Source organism: Diabrotica virgifera, chromosome 6 (genome assembly GCF_917563875.1).
Source record: "Diabrotica virgifera virgifera chromosome 6, PGI_DIABVI_V3a".
Lineage (NCBI taxonomy): Eukaryota > Metazoa > Arthropoda > Insecta > Coleoptera > Chrysomelidae > Diabrotica > Diabrotica virgifera.
Genome location: NC_065448.1, coordinates 69,517,914 through 69,534,290, shown reverse-complemented (window position 1 = coordinate 69,534,290; position 16,377 = coordinate 69,517,914).

Genomic DNA, 16,377 nt, shown 5'->3' with positions numbered 1-16,377 from the left:
GTCTACATCTCATAAAGGCAGGCGTTCCTCAAGGTAGCGTTCTTGGGCCGATCCTGTATCTACTATTTACCTCCGATTTGCCTACGGACAATAAAGTAAATACAGCTACATTTGCAGACGATACCGCAATAATGGCGGTACATTCAGATCCCGTTGTCGCAGCAGAACAACTCCAAAAAAACTTAAATAAAGTCGAGAAATGTACTAAGAAATGTGTAACGTTACAAACGTCACAACTTTGATATTTTATTTTTAAATAATTATTTTACTTTATTTTCTTTAATATTTCATTACTAATAATTGTCTTCTATTTGTTTTACCTCTTTTCTTCCTTAAAAATTCGTTGGCGCTCTCTTTTATTATCCTCTTTTATTACCTTCTTTTATTATCTTCTATTTATATCTCTTTTCATCTAAGATCTAAATCATCATACTGAACGTACCCGGTATATTCTTACTCTGTGAGTATCTGTCTTAATACGAAACATGCCTAAGTTCCTACAGTTCACGCTGTCATTTTAATTTTTAAAATGGTGGTGGTGGTAATTTTATAAAAGGCAATTACAGAGCTGATAATAGCTATCTATTTTCAGACTTAACATTCTCTTGGGGTAAGAATACATATTATCATATTTTCATAACATTGCATCTAGCAGAGTTTTTCTAATATTTTTTTATATCTAACCTAACCTCCCATCTAAAAGCATGGTTTCTGATATTTTAGTTTTAAATATATCTTTTTAATTTACATGTATGCACGTTAGGGTGGAACAAAAGGATAGGAAAAATTTTTTTCAAAGAACTTTCTAATAGCACTCGAAAGTTGCCTTTTCATGTCTACAATAAAACTACAAAATATTTTTGTTCTAGGTTTACATCTTGAGGTGCCGCAAGAGCATTGAAAAGATAGGTTTTTAACAAAAAAAACACAGAAATTTTCAAATATTTTATATATTTAACCTGGTGCCATAGCTAACATTTCTTAGTCAAATATTGTTTATAATAATAGTTAACATTGCTATCATTGGTATATGTAAAACTTACTATAAAATTTCTTTAGTTACATTTCTTGATACTCAAAACATTGTTTTTTTGTCTCAAACCTGGGCATAATCTTTTGGGAAGCAATATTTGCTCTACCAAAGCCATTTCTTGCTTCTAGACCACAGACACTAAGAGAGGAGTCAGTCACATGCTTCATGACTCTTTTCACTGCCTGTGTATGACAGGGAAAACACTGAAAATCCACACACTGCACCTGACAAGGGGCTCTTGTTTCACTTATATACTTTAAGTCCTCGTCAGTTATTGTTTTGTCATGGGAGGTTCAGTAATTCCTTCTCCCGTCCAGTTAATTATATCAAATGTAGTCATTGGCATTAAAGTTAAGCTTCGGGACAACAAAGTTCCTTACACCATTTATAAGTTCCGATCTTGCCTTCAAAATTCGCCGTAGACCTAGCTCTCTTCTCTCTTATGTGTTTTCTCTTGACACATAACATGGAGAGAAGCATGTTTTTTGGATAAGAGAAGCAATAATTCCTTTGAATTACTGGATCAGTTATTTGGAGATGTTCCTCACAAAGATAACGTGAAAATTTGATGACATATTTTGATCCATTTACACAAGATGGTTTTAGTCTGATATGAGAAAAGACTGGGGCATACACCTTCATCACATAAACAGTTAAAGTTTTCAGATTATCTGAAGGATTCTCTGTTGCAACATATAACCGAATAATGTGACTGGCCAACGTAAGCCATCGTGAATGAGCTAATTTCCCAGGGCATTTTAAAGAAAGATCAGAAGGACATACACCACTGGAGATTGCTTTGCACATTATAAGTAATTATTTTCGATCTGTGCTTAGATCATCCTTAATCTCTAGAATAAGGAGGTTATTTTGTATGGGAACGAAATTTACCACAGGAAGCTGGTTACAGATTTCAAGTTCCTTGCTTAAAACCTCTTCAAATTCATTAGGGTTTTTAGTTTTCCCATCCAATGTACAAAAAAAAAAGACTCAAATGCAATTCATTGGTATGGAACAAACAAATCAGCCACTGCAGCGTCTTATTTGGGATTTTTTCTATTAAAGCAATTACACCATTGTTATCACCGCTGATAGTGGCAGTTCCATCACATCCGACAGCTGTTATATTGGAAATGTTCAAAGGATTGTCATATTGAAAATGCTCCACTATGCTATCTTTTATAGCTTTACTTGTTCCGGAAGCAGGAGTTATATGCAGGTTGGTCCAGGTCCCTCTACTATTGAAATATGCTCTTCTATTATAGTCTTTTTGTAAAATTTGTGCCCTCGTTTTTCTTGATTAATTGTTTTGTCCTTTCTTTAATCAAATAATAACCCCGCGTTTTTCCATTTTAAGTGAAGCTAATTTCTGTGGCTTTTGTACGGTTTTTGAACCGTGCTCGACGTATTTTCATCCTGTGAGTTACCTTACTTTTATTATCTTCCATAATAATGCCAAGATCTTGTACAGTATTGGTGATTGCTGCTGCTATTCTGTCTGAGACACCAGTCCTGTCACAAATAGAAGCTACTGTTGGCAGTTCTACTCGCATTTGTTTAGTTATACTTAAGGAACTTGAGGGATTTTTGGAATAATAAATAAATTCTTGCTCGTAACTGTGATCGTGATCATCAGCATGTAACTCACCTAATATACACAGCTGTGTTTCCATCAGCTACTGATTATTGTCTGTAATTCAAATGCTGCTGTACTAGTTTTTGCCTCCTTTCCTCCCTCGTTGCCAGAACCTTTGAAACTATCTTGTCAACTCTACCAATACACATTTTCCTCACGTCTTGGCTTTCATCTGCTACTGAGAATGTTAAATTATATTAAGGAATGAAATAAATATTTACTACTGAATATTTCTTTAAATGTGGAATTCTAGTTCAAACTTTGTCAGTTTTAGTAAAAATAAAAATTTGATTTTTGTAAGTTAAAACTCAAACTATATTTAATGGGTAGTTTTAGAGTGTGAATTTATCATTTAAAATAGGAAATTAAGACATTACAACAGCTATTTTTGACCAATATAAAATCATCAAAATTCGCAAAATTTAACTAAAAATTCTAATTTTTAACCCGTTTGCGGCACCTCTAAAAATATTTTGTTTTGAAAAATATTTTATTTGTGGCTTAACAATGGCTATAGGCAACTTTCTATCACTATTACACTTTGAAATTATAAAAACATTTTTTTCGTTCCACCCTAATGCACGTTTAGTAATCAAATTTTAACTATTCTTCTCATCTTAATTCCATTTAGTTTACCATTCTTAAGTTAAGAAACACTAACTGTAAACGTAATTGTAATATTCATGTAGAGTAAATATTTATTGAAATATTTCTCTTAGCGCTATTGTAAATTTCAACAAATGTATTTATGGTCTGTTTTTTCTTTGACTGATTGCACAATAAACAAACAATAAAAAAAATATTTATTATTATTTTAAAAATTTTTGTATATGGGACTTCTCTCTCTTCTTTAACCCTTAAACGCCCAACCTTTTTTAGGTTCCATGTACGCCCAAGGGTGGATAAAAAATGTCCACCTCGAAAATAGCTAATATTATATTTATTGATAGTTGTTGCAAATGGATTAAACTTAAGAATCTTCTGCTTACTAAACAGAGCATCTTCTAAAATATTAATATAAACAATTTACAAACCTTACAAAAAAATTACGATGTACATCAAAATTAACATACCAGTAAAAGCCAGTAATTCAGATTTGCCGGTTTTCTCCACATTCTTCCATTCAGAATCCTCAATGGTGGATAATTATGTCGATTATGTAATAAGACGTCGATAATTATATGGATTACGTTCGTACCAATGAGAAACTATATAGAAACCTTTAGTAACAAGCTTTACCAAGGGTGTACTTTTTGTGCCCACCCATATTTAACTTAAGATATTACTTTTATTTTCAAAAATATCGGTAGAACCAAATTAACATTCGATAAAGGGCTGTATTTTTAACAATAAATAATTTTTGAAAAATTTTTGAACACGTAATAAATATGTTACAAGGAAATACGCATTAGGTGGACATTTTTTACCCACCCTTGGGCGTTTAAGGGTTAAGAGATGTCGCTGCAGCGTCATAACAGTGGATTTTAAACTATTTTTGAAATTTCACTTAAATTGACAGTTTGGTTTCGTTTGACTTCAGAGGTGTGCACGCAGCTCCACTGAGGACGCCGTAAGACAGAAACAGCTATCTGGAGAATGTGTATCGCCTCTGAATCGAAAGGAAACATAAACAGTTACTTCTTTTTCGGTAACGGAAAACATCAACGCGAGAGTTGGTACAGCTTGTCAAATATACGGTGACACATGATGATTTTGACCACTTGCGTAGAAAAATAAGTAGGAACACAATCGGTGGGTCATGTTAATATCAATGCGGCAGCCAAGTATCACCGTATATTTGACAAACTGTAAAAATAACGAGAGAGTGAACTGCGTAATGAGATGTCATGGTATTGTTACAAATTTGAATTTTCTATGATCTTTTAGGCACTAATGTTTAATTTTAGTTCACTTTATTTATTTTTATTAACTTACATTTAAACAAATGAAAAACACTGAATTTATATCCTTTATTTTACAAACTACGATATCTAATTTATTTATTACAGTAAATCTAATAATTACTCTAATTACAAATTTAAAAATATACCGCGTCCGTTACATATTAAAGTACATCGACGTTTTCAAATTCTCAACTGCCTTGATAATTACAAAAACCTACTATTTATACAACATTCAATGTTTTAGAAATAAATAACATCTCGAATAGTATTTACAAGAAACAAGAGAGAATTTACTTCAAAAATCGAGATGGGATAGAGCATCATAAATCATAAAAAAGGTTACTTGGTTAACAACTCGCGTATGTTAGGCCGGGAGCTGAAAACAGCACAGTATAGACGATAGGAACGGAAATGATTATTTATTTGTATAATCATATGCTACCTTGATAGCACCAGTCGTCTTAAAGATAAATATGTAAGTTACCACAAGAGTATAGCATTAGAATTAAAAACAAGGCTATTAAGATGGCGTTTAGGCATTGACGTTGAAAAATCCCACTCAAATTAAAATAGTACAAAAGGTGGTGATAGCGTAGGATGTACAGCTGGTTCCAAAAATAACTGACACGACTCTTAAAGCGTATTTTGTAGAAAATTGAGCAGTGTATTTTGAAGGATAAATACTTATTATTTACATGCTGTCACTGTCACTGCTAAATCTTAAAATTTGTAAGATAACTTATTCTGTTCAACGTCAAAAAATGGCTGGTTGTTTGTTTATTTTATTATTTGTTTGTCATAATAAATATAATAGGTTTGTTCTAGCATCAGTTTCAAATGGTCTGGAATCATTAGCGAATAGTGGACCAGCGCGAGTAGAGGGGATAGCACTGGTGATTTTATTATGTTCTCTCACTGACCAACTGTTTGCTGACGGTTTCTGACTGGTTTGACTGTTTGCTAGAACAAACCTGATATAATGTCAGATCAATCATACACTGCTCAAAATAATCAAATCTTACCAAGAGCCGTATCAGTTTTTTTAGGAACCAGCTGTACTGTATACAGTACTAGTATAAGATACGATATAAGGTCGATTCGCATCGATCTCTTTAATGGATAAAATTTATTGGATATGTAATTTGGCATGTTAACAATTACAAAAAAAAGGGTGGCCCGATCTAATCTTGTTCTAACTATAATTAACTAATAATTAGAAAATCACATTTTTTTATAAATAAAAAAAATCGACCCGGGCAGATATTATTTAAGATTCTTTAGGCTATTCTAAATAAAAAAAAGTATTTTTAAATTTCTCTCTAAAGTTGATCATTTTCGAGTTATAAACAATTTAAAACTAAAAAAAAAGAAAGATGAAGATTTTAACGGCTCAAAAACATAAGTAAAAAATATCATTTTTGAAATTAAGTTGATTGATTAAGTTAAATTGATAAGTCTTTTGGACTTATTTCATTTTGAAACATTGTTTTTTTAGTTGTTGCCCGTCTCCCCATAAGAAACCTTCCTCATTAACAATTAAAAAAATGTGTTTTAGAATAAAACATGGCTAAAATTCTTATCGAGACCTGATAGAAAAAGGTTTGAACTTGAATAAATTAATGTACTTGACGATTACAAAATAGTTATTTTCCTAACTAGTGCGGAAAGTGATATTTTCACGCACGAGACTGCCGTTGACCCGAACGACGCGATAGCGGAGTTCGCGCAAGCAGTCGAGTGCGGGGAAGACACTTTCCGCATGAGTTAGGAACAATATTTTTCTACGGCCGTACGTTTGGAAAAAGTCACAAAAAATAGAGTTATATCAATTTTTATTTAGAAGTGAAAATACACAAATTAATTCTTTGAAAAGGTTGTCAAAACCAAACTTTCAATATAATGGGTTACCATGACGACGATATTGGTTTCCATGATGACGATTCAAAACCATTGTAATTGTCTGCTGATCTGACTTTTAAATATTATGTCAAAATAATTTTATTTCATCGAATTATCAGTAGTAATTGCACAAGAGTTCTAAAATTCTATATTAATTTTAGAGATCGAGTGCAATTTGTTGCGATTATTTCATGAATAAAACTGTTCAAAACAAATTTACTGTAATTTATTTATGTAGGTACAAATTAGTACAATTAAACACACAGTTGTTATAAATATTTGACGGTTGAAAGTCATCATTTTATAATTTTTAAAACATTAATTGTCATTAATGTCACTGAATATATTTTTCCATAGCAACGAAGGGCATCTGACGTAATATACTTGACGACGGGAAATTATCAAAAATTATCAGTTTAATTTTTACTTCTGTAGCTTTCTATTGGTCAAAATCTCCTATGAATGAAATAATCGCCCTAATTTCATTAAAACATGAACACAATAAGATAAAAATAATAAATGATGGTTTTGCTTGTTTTCGATTCAGAGGGTTGCACACCAGCTAGACAGGCACTGTTTCTACCCTTTCAGGCGTCATCAGTAGCTTTCGAAAGTGTGCCCACCTCTGAACCGAAAAACAGCTCCACCATCATTTTAAAGGGAATCTGAAAAATAATTCAAATTTCCCATCAGACGCGATACAGCGACATCTACTAAAAAATTGAAGAACCTCAGATGCAGAATCCACCAATTTAATAAATTAAAATGGTAGAGAGTATTTTAAAACTGAGATTTTTCGTGTTTGAAAGTTCTAACTGGTACATCCTTAATCTGCGACTTTTTCAATTAATAAGACAGCAGACGACGAATATAGAAAATGAAAGGGAAACGATCACATTTCGCTTTCATTCGTCTAGGAAAAACGGACAGCAGAGGAACTTTCAGTACTCAAATCCGAGTAAAGGAAATAAAAATAATAAATGATGGTTTTGCTTGTTTCGATTCAGAGGGTTGCACACTAGCTAGACAGGCACTGTTTCTACCCTTTCAGGCGTCATCAGTAGCTTTCGAAAGTGTGCCCACCTCTGAACCGAAAAAGAGCTCCAACATCATTTTAAAGGGAATCTGAAAAATAATTCAAATTTCCCATCAGACGCGATACAGCGACATCTACTAAAAAATTGAAGAATCTCAGATGCAGAATCCACCAGTTTAATAAATTAAAATGGTAGATAGTAGTAAATGATGGTGGAGCTGTTTTTCGGTTCAGAGGTGGGCACACTTTCGAAAGCTACTGATGACGCCTGAAAGGGTAGAAACAGTGCCTGTCTAGCTGGTGTGCAACCCTCTGAATCGAAAACAAGCAAAACCGTCATTTATTATTTTTATTTCCTTTACTCAGATTTGAGTACTGAAAGTTCCTCTGCTATCCGTTTTTCCTAGACGAATGAAAGCGAAATGTGATCGTTTCCCTTTCGTTTTCTATATTCGTCGTCTGCTGTCTTATTAATTGAAAAAGTCGCAGATTAAGGATGTACCAGTAAGAACTTTCAAACACGAAAAATCTCAGTTTTAAAATACTATCTACCATTTTAATTTATTAAATTGGTGGATTCTGCATCTCAGATTCTTCAATTTTTTAGTAGATGTCGCTGTATCGCGTCTGATGGGAAATTTGAATTATTTTTCAGATTCCCTTTAAAATGATGGTGAAGCTGTTTTTCGGTTCAGAGGTGGGCACACTTTCGAAAGCTACTGATGACGCCTGAAAGGGTAGAAACAGTGCCTGTCTAGCTGGTGTGCAACCCTCTGAATCGAAAACAAGCAAAACCATCATTTATTATTTTTATTTCCTTTACTCGGATTTGAGTACTGAAAGTTCCTCTGCTGTCCGTTTTTCCTAGACGAATGAAAGCGAAATGTGATCGTTTCCCTTTCGTTTTCTATATTCGTCGTCTGCTATCTTATTAATTGAAAAAGTCGCAGATTAAGGATGTACCAGTAAGAACTTTCAAACACGAAAAATCTCAGTTATAAAATACTATCTACCATTTTAATTTATTAAATTGGTGGATTCTGCATCTGAGATTCTTCAATTTTTTACAATAAGATAAGTTTGAAATAAATTTATAAATAATATCTAAATGTTAGTTTATTGCATGTATTATAATCTATTTTAATGCCATATTACAAGGTATTTTACTTTCCCGCACGCCGTGCGGGAAAATTTACTTTCACGCACGCCGTGCGGGAAAGTGCAACTTTCGGAAACGAAATGCGTGCGCAGAAGTGTCTCTTTTAGCACGGCCGTAGAAAAATGATATTTTTTACTTGTGTTTTTGACCCTTGAAAATTATCATCTTTCGTTATTATTTCATTTTTAAATTGTATATAACTCGAAAACAATCAACTTTAGAGAAAAATTAGAAAAGACCTTTTTTGTTAAGAATGATCCAAAAAATCTGAAATAATATCTGCCAGGGTCGAAAAAGTTCTCTTAAAATTCATAAAAAAAATGTCAATTTTTAATTAATAATTAATTATAGTTAGAACAACATTAGATCGGGCAACCCTTGTTTTTTGTAATTTTTAACATGCTAAATTACATATCTAATAATTTTTATCGGATCCTCTATCGGATATCGGATCCTCTACTATACTGAATTTTCTCTTTTTTCCAAATACATCCAATTAATCTAGTTACTCGATTACGAATAGATGTGTATTTTTACATGATTTTCTTCTTCTTAAGGTGCCTATCCGTTCCAGATGTTGGCGATCAGCATGGCTATCCTAACTTTGCTTGCTGCTATTCTGAATAATCCGGTTGTCGATGTATTAAACCACTTTCTCAGGTTTTGAAGCCAAGATATTCTTCTTCTCCCAGGATTCTTCTTCCCACAGAATCTTCCCAAATACGTTGCCTTGATGAATGAGTTGCAACAAGCCATACCTCTGTTCATTCCTCATAACACGGCCAAGATATTCTACTTTGCGCTTTTTGATTGTGTTAATAATTTCGCATTCCTTGCCCATTCTACGTAGAACCTCAACATTAGTCACACGATCCACCCACGAAATTCTCAAAATGCGCCTGTAAGACCACATTTCGAATGCCTTGAGTTGTTTCAAAGAAGCCTCGGAAAGTGTCCAAGCCTCTACTCCGTATAATAACGTAGAAAATACATAGCATCTGATGATAGAGATTTTGGTAGCGAGAGGTAAATCGTGGCTTCTGAAAAGAGACTTCATCATTATGAACGCTGATCTCGCTTTTCCTATGCGTTGTTTTATTTCACTTGAGTGGTCCCACTGGCTGTTTATGTTGGTACCAAGGTATGTGTAGCTGTCGACCCTGTCAATTAGTTGTTGGTTAACCAAAAGCTGTGTATTTAATATTTCGCGCTTACTGACTACCATGTACTTTGTTTTTTTCGTATTGAGATTAAGTCCGTATTCTCTACTTATATCTGACATGCGCGACATTATTCTCTGCAAACCATCTAGACTGTCTGCAAAAACTACAGCGTCGTCGGCATATCTAATGTTGTTCAGACGCACTCCATTGACTAATACGCCTTCCTGTAGTTCTCTCAGCGCTTGCTCGAAGATACATTCAGAGTATATATTAAACAGCACCGGGGACAGGATGCATCCTTGCCTCACTCCGCTATCTATGGAGACTGCTTCTGTCAATTGGTCATCCACTTTAATATTGGCAGTTTGGTTGTAATACAAATTATATATGATTCTCAAGTCTCTCTCATCTACTCCCGCTTCTTTCAAGATGTTTATGAATTTATCATGTTTTACTCTATCAAACGCCTTTTTGTATTACATGACTTTAACGTGGTTAAATTCATCATCATTTTAACAGCGATAATGAGAAGAATGTCTTTTACTGGTAAGTATCCATTATACAGTGCGTCCATAAAGTAACGCATAAATTCATTATTTCGTAAACCGGCGACTTTAAAGAAAAATCCTGAAACAGGTCGATTTTTATTTTTAATTTCCGATTTTTTGGCATATATATCATACTAGTAACGTCATCCATCTGGGCGTGATGACGTAACCGATGATTTTTTTGAATAAGAATAGAAGTCATGTGATAGTTCATTTGAAAGGGTATTAAATTCTCTATTCACTAATGTAAACATTAACATAATTATTTATACAGGGTGTTCAAAAAAACATGTTTTAAATTAAAATAATTGAGACAAAAAGAAGAATGTATGTAATTTATTTAATTCAAAATGCGTTTTACTACTGTCAGAAAACAAAAAAAAAATATTTGACAAATAAACATTGATTTTCGCTTAAACGAAATGTTCAAACTGGCAAGAGGCAGGTGGGTGGCAGCTTTAACATTGAATTTAAGCGAAAAACAATATTTATTCGTCAAATAAACATTTTTTTCCTGTTTTCTGACAACATTAAAACGTATTTTGAATTAGATAAATTACATATATTCTTCTTTTTGTCTCAATTATTTTAATTAAAAAAATGTTTTTTTGAACACCTTGTATAAATAATTATGTTAATGTTTATATTAGGGAATAGAGAATTGAATACTCTTTCAAATTAGCTATCACATGACCCCTATTCTCTTAAAAAAAAATCATCGATTACGTCATCACGCTCAAATGGATGACGTCACTAGTATGATATATATGCCAAAAAATCGGAAATTAAAAATAAAAATCGACCTATTTCAGGATTTTTCTTTAAAGTCGCCGGTTTATGAAATAATGAATTTATGCGTTACTTTATGGACGCACGGTATTAGTAAGTCGACGTTTAATTTAACTTAAATCGTAAAATAAATATACAGGGTGTAACAAAAATACAGGTCATAAATTAAATCACATATTCTGTGACCAAAAACAATTCGAATGAACCTAACTTACCTTAGTCCAAATATGCACATAAAAAAAGTTATCGCCCTTTGAAGTTACAAAATGAAAATCGATTTTTTCGAATATATCGAAAACTATTAGAGATTTTTTATTGAAAATGGATATGTGGCATCCTTATGGCAGGAGCATCTTAAAGAAAAATTATAGTGAAATTTGTGCTCCCCTTAAAAATTTTATGGGGGTTTTGTTCCCTTAAACCCCCCCCCCCCCCCCAAACTTTTCTGTACGTTCCAATTAAATTATTATTGTGGAACCATTAGTTGAAGTCAATATTTTTAAAACTTTTTTGGCTCTTATTATTTTTTCGATAAGGCAGTTTTTATCGAGTTGCGGCTTCTTTTTTAATATGTTTACATAAAAATTTTATGGGTGTTTTGTTCCTTTAAACCTCCCAAATGTTTGTGCATGCTGCAACTGAACTATTACTGCGACACCATTAGTTAAACAAAATATTTTTAAAACTTTTTTGCCTCTTTGCATTTTTTCGAGAAGGCAACTTTTATCGAGATATGGCTTCTTTTTTAATACGATTCAAAATATACCTAAAAATGTAAATCATACATAAATTTTCATATTATTACCAAGTCTCCATAATCGTACTTAACCATATACAAATATGTGGTGGATTTGACAAATATTCAAAATATCTCGAATAGTTTTCGATATATTGGAAAAAATCTATTTTCATTTTGTAACTTCAAAGGGTTGTAACTTTTTTATATGCACATTTTTACTAAGGTAAGTTAGGTTCAATCAAACTATTTTTGGTCCCAGAATATGTGAATAAATTTATGACCTGTATTTTCGTTACACCCTGTATTATTGTAGTTAAACCTTAAATACCACATCTCTTAAAGGAACATTAAAAATTTCATCAAATAGCTTAAAGTAAATATCATTATATTAAATTCCTTAGTCTTATGTATGTTTGTAAGCTCTTAGCTAATAAAAGTCAAATAATTATGACACATTTTAGAACTTCTATTGTTAATGCGGTATAAAAGATCCCAAACCTGATTTTGAAAGAAAACCAACTTTAGGTGTAATTCATTAAGGAAGAAATTAATTAATTACCGACACTGCTTTTACTTTAGCTTCGGGCACTCAAATAAATTACAGAAATAATAAAAGACTCTCAGTAAAATCGAAAAGGTGTTACCTTGTACAGACTCACTTTGAATTCTTAACCAACAAACAATGAAAAATCAGAAATAATAAAGGTAAACTTTAAGTCTGTTATAAAAAAAAACATCAAAAGTTTGACTATAATTTTTGGGTAAAGGATAAAAATATATTTTCTGCTTTTATGCAATCGCAAAAATATTGCATATTATTTTCTTTTTGGAAATAGTTTTTTGTGATATAAATGTTATATAACCTATAAGACGTAAGTATTTTACCCATTGTAGTTATAAATATTATCTTAAAGTAATGTTCTTTGTAGGAAGCTCGTAAGATGGCATGTGCCCTGCCGAAAGTACTTAGCTGATTTTACTAACTAATTTTACACACTATCAAAGTTTTTAAGAGCATAATATACCTGTTGCTAGTTTGACCTATATTCCTTATTTTAGCTCTGTTTCCGCCAGGTATGTTAACACTGCTCTTACATATGCTTTCTATATCCGGATTCTGCTCTCTACGCCCATATATTTGTCCCTCCATGTGGTATTCCTTAAGTATCCCGATATTCTGGCTGATTTGCTAACTTCTTTTTCACTTCAACTGCAGTATATTTATCGTACGATAAATCTACTCCGAGGTAGTTGAAATTCAAATCATTAGTTTACACCTGATGAGGCTCTTGGCTCTAACCATTGACTGGATCTTTTAGTTGAACATTAACGTGTTTAACTTAGGTACTGTCATATTGAATCTGTAAAGTAGGAGCTGGATGTCATATTTATTTTCTGCTACGATTATTGCATCATGCGCATACCACAGGATATGTCTGCTTCTTTTAGTGCTGATTCCACTAATGAAGGTTGACTATAACCATTGGTAATTCGTCTCTATCTTCTCCTTTTCTTAAAAGTGTATGTGTGTTGAACCTGGACCCCCGACCGACTTTCAGCATCATATAGATTTTGATCCCTGGACTATCCACTACTTAGTCTCAAATTTTCAATCAAATCGATCTATTCTGTAAAAATTGCTAGGTGAAAACCTTAGATTCCTGGACTATGATGAGGATGACAGCAGATCAAATTTTGCTAAATTTGGATTTCTCTTGTACTTCGGTTATTGAAACAAATTATTATTTCCTGTTTAGCATTATTGACTAAATATTTATACATCTCCTTTTGATAATCGACTACAGATTCCTGTATACATTATTACATTTTGTACAGTAGTGCAGTAATTGTGCACCTCCATTGTGTCAATATTGGAACGAAAATACATTAATCAATTAACTTTCCTACTTGCTATAAACGGGCCTATGGCGCCAAAAACAATTCGTCTGTTTATGTTTCGTTAAAATCTAGTAAACAGGATACTGTTTATCCAAACTGCAATAAATTAACACATGTTTTAATAGGTTGGGCTTTATTGGTGTAAGGGATGGAATCTCTAAAATTTATGTTTATTTATGTTACGGAATGTTGATCTGCAATAATGTGTTTATAATTTAAGTAAATAAATTGAGTTAAATACAAAATTATAATGATAGAAACAACATATTCATTAAACTTTAAAAACTAAATACAATATATTGTGAAGTAAAAAGTGTTGGTAGGGGAGCCCAAGCAGGGATTTTTGCAGTAACTCGAGCGCGTCAGATTATCATATGGGGAGAAACCTGGTACCCTGTAGATGTACCTCTACCATATTTATATTGGCTCTAAACACAGGGGAGTTCGTTAAGTGGGGGCCGAAAAAAAATCTATCCTTAAAAAAACCTCGAAATCGTCAAATTAAGATAAGGTAAGTTAAGTACATGCAAAACAGTGTATATGTAAAAAAATCTGACGATTTGAGCGGGGCGTAAGGAAATGGGTGAGTCCCCTAGTTTCATAAGAAAAAAGCGAATGTTGTTCTGAAGCTATTTTCTTGTGGCATTTTTATAATAAATTACTTTTAATGGGAAATAAGCCACAATTTTACCAAAAAAAAAATGATTTTATTAACGTTTCGAAGCCCAAATCGGGTTTCGTTGTCAAAATACAAAATACTACTAAAATAAACAAAAATGTTGTTGCTAATTAAAAAAAAATCTTCTAATATTTTATTTAATCTGACTCATTTATATTGGCAATTCAGACGTATATTATACATTTTAAAGTAGAATACTTTAAAATGATATCGCCAATATTTATGATTGCGTTCCTGGGACGACTTTACTAAAAGATAGTTCATTCGATTACATGAAATCAGTCACAACTCAAAAATATCCGTCACAAAAAAAATCATAGCATGTGATCTGTCTTTAAAAAGACAACCAAATGCAACGATGACAGTAAAATTCTCGCATTAGAGATTCCATAGTAAATCACGAGGGAAAACCAGGAAAAAAACTCGTGATACTATCTCGACATCGTAAGTATTTGGTCTTACATTTAATTTACCTTTAAAGAACTAATACTAAATTCTGACTTTAATATGTTTAAATAATAATAATAATAATAATAATAATAATATATAAATAATATATAAATAATATATAATAATAATATATAAATATATAATAAGTAATAATAAAATATAAAATTTGTACTAACTCGATATGTTATTGACTTACTAATCGTGGTATTTTCTTTCTATTGACTTCCTCTTTCAGTATGGGTAACCACATCCTATTGCATTCTACCGAGGAATTTGCGACACAATTGGTTTCATTTAGCATAATTAGAGCCGCTTCTTTGATTTTTCTCTTTTAACTATCTGAATATGTCTGAATTGCAAATATAAATGAGTCAGATTAAATAAAATATTAAAAGAATTTTTTTTACTTAGCAACAACCTTTTTGTTTATTTTAGTAGTATTTTGTATTTTGACAACGAAACCCGATTTGGGCTTCGAAACGTTAATAAAATCATTTTTTTGGTAAAATTGTGGCTTATTTCCCATTAAAAGTAATTTATTATAAAAAAGTGAATATATCGCGAAATGAACGATAGATCTAAAAACTAAAAAATAAGTGCTCAATATTTGTCAAAAATCTATCCCACGGAGAGGAATGGGGAGTAAATTTAAAATTTTAAATACTATATATATATACATTAGCACTTCGAGCCAAGCAGGCTCATGGCTTGGTTTACAATCTTCCTCCATTCTTGCTTGTTCTTCGCTTTTTCTTTCCAATTGGTTGCATTGAGATACTTCAGGTCATCATTAACTTCATGGCTTCCTTTTCTCTTTTTACCACCAATTGTAGCGCTTAACATGATTTTAGGCATTCTAACTTGGGCCATTCTTTGGACATGTCCTAACCATCTAAGTCTTTGTGACCTTACAACTGCAATTATATTAGGCTCCTTATACAATTCTTCTAATTCCTTGTTTGTTCTTCGTGTCCACTGATTGTTGATTATTTTTCCCCCAAATATCCTTCTAAGTATTTTTCTTTCCCATACTTGTAACATTGATTGCTCGGTTTTTGTCATAGTCCAAGTTTCTGAGGCATACGTAACTATTGGTCGTATCACAGTTTTATACGTTCTTAACTTAGCTGCTTTGGATATATTTTTGCTTCTGAGTATTCTATTGAGTGCATACATGCAACGATTCCCTGACATTAGTCTTTTGTGTATTTCATCCCGGATGTTTGGTTTACTAGAAAATAAGGTCCCTAAATATTCAAATCTGTCTACCTTTTCAAATTTATACATTGTTCCTTCATTCGTTGTTATCATTAAATATTGCCCTTGTTCAAATTTTTTGTCGGTCCATTCCATATACTTAGTTTTTGTTTCATTTATATAAAGTCCTTTTTCTCGAGCTGCCTTTTCTAGTCGTTCTACTACCTCTTTTAATTGTTCCTTGCT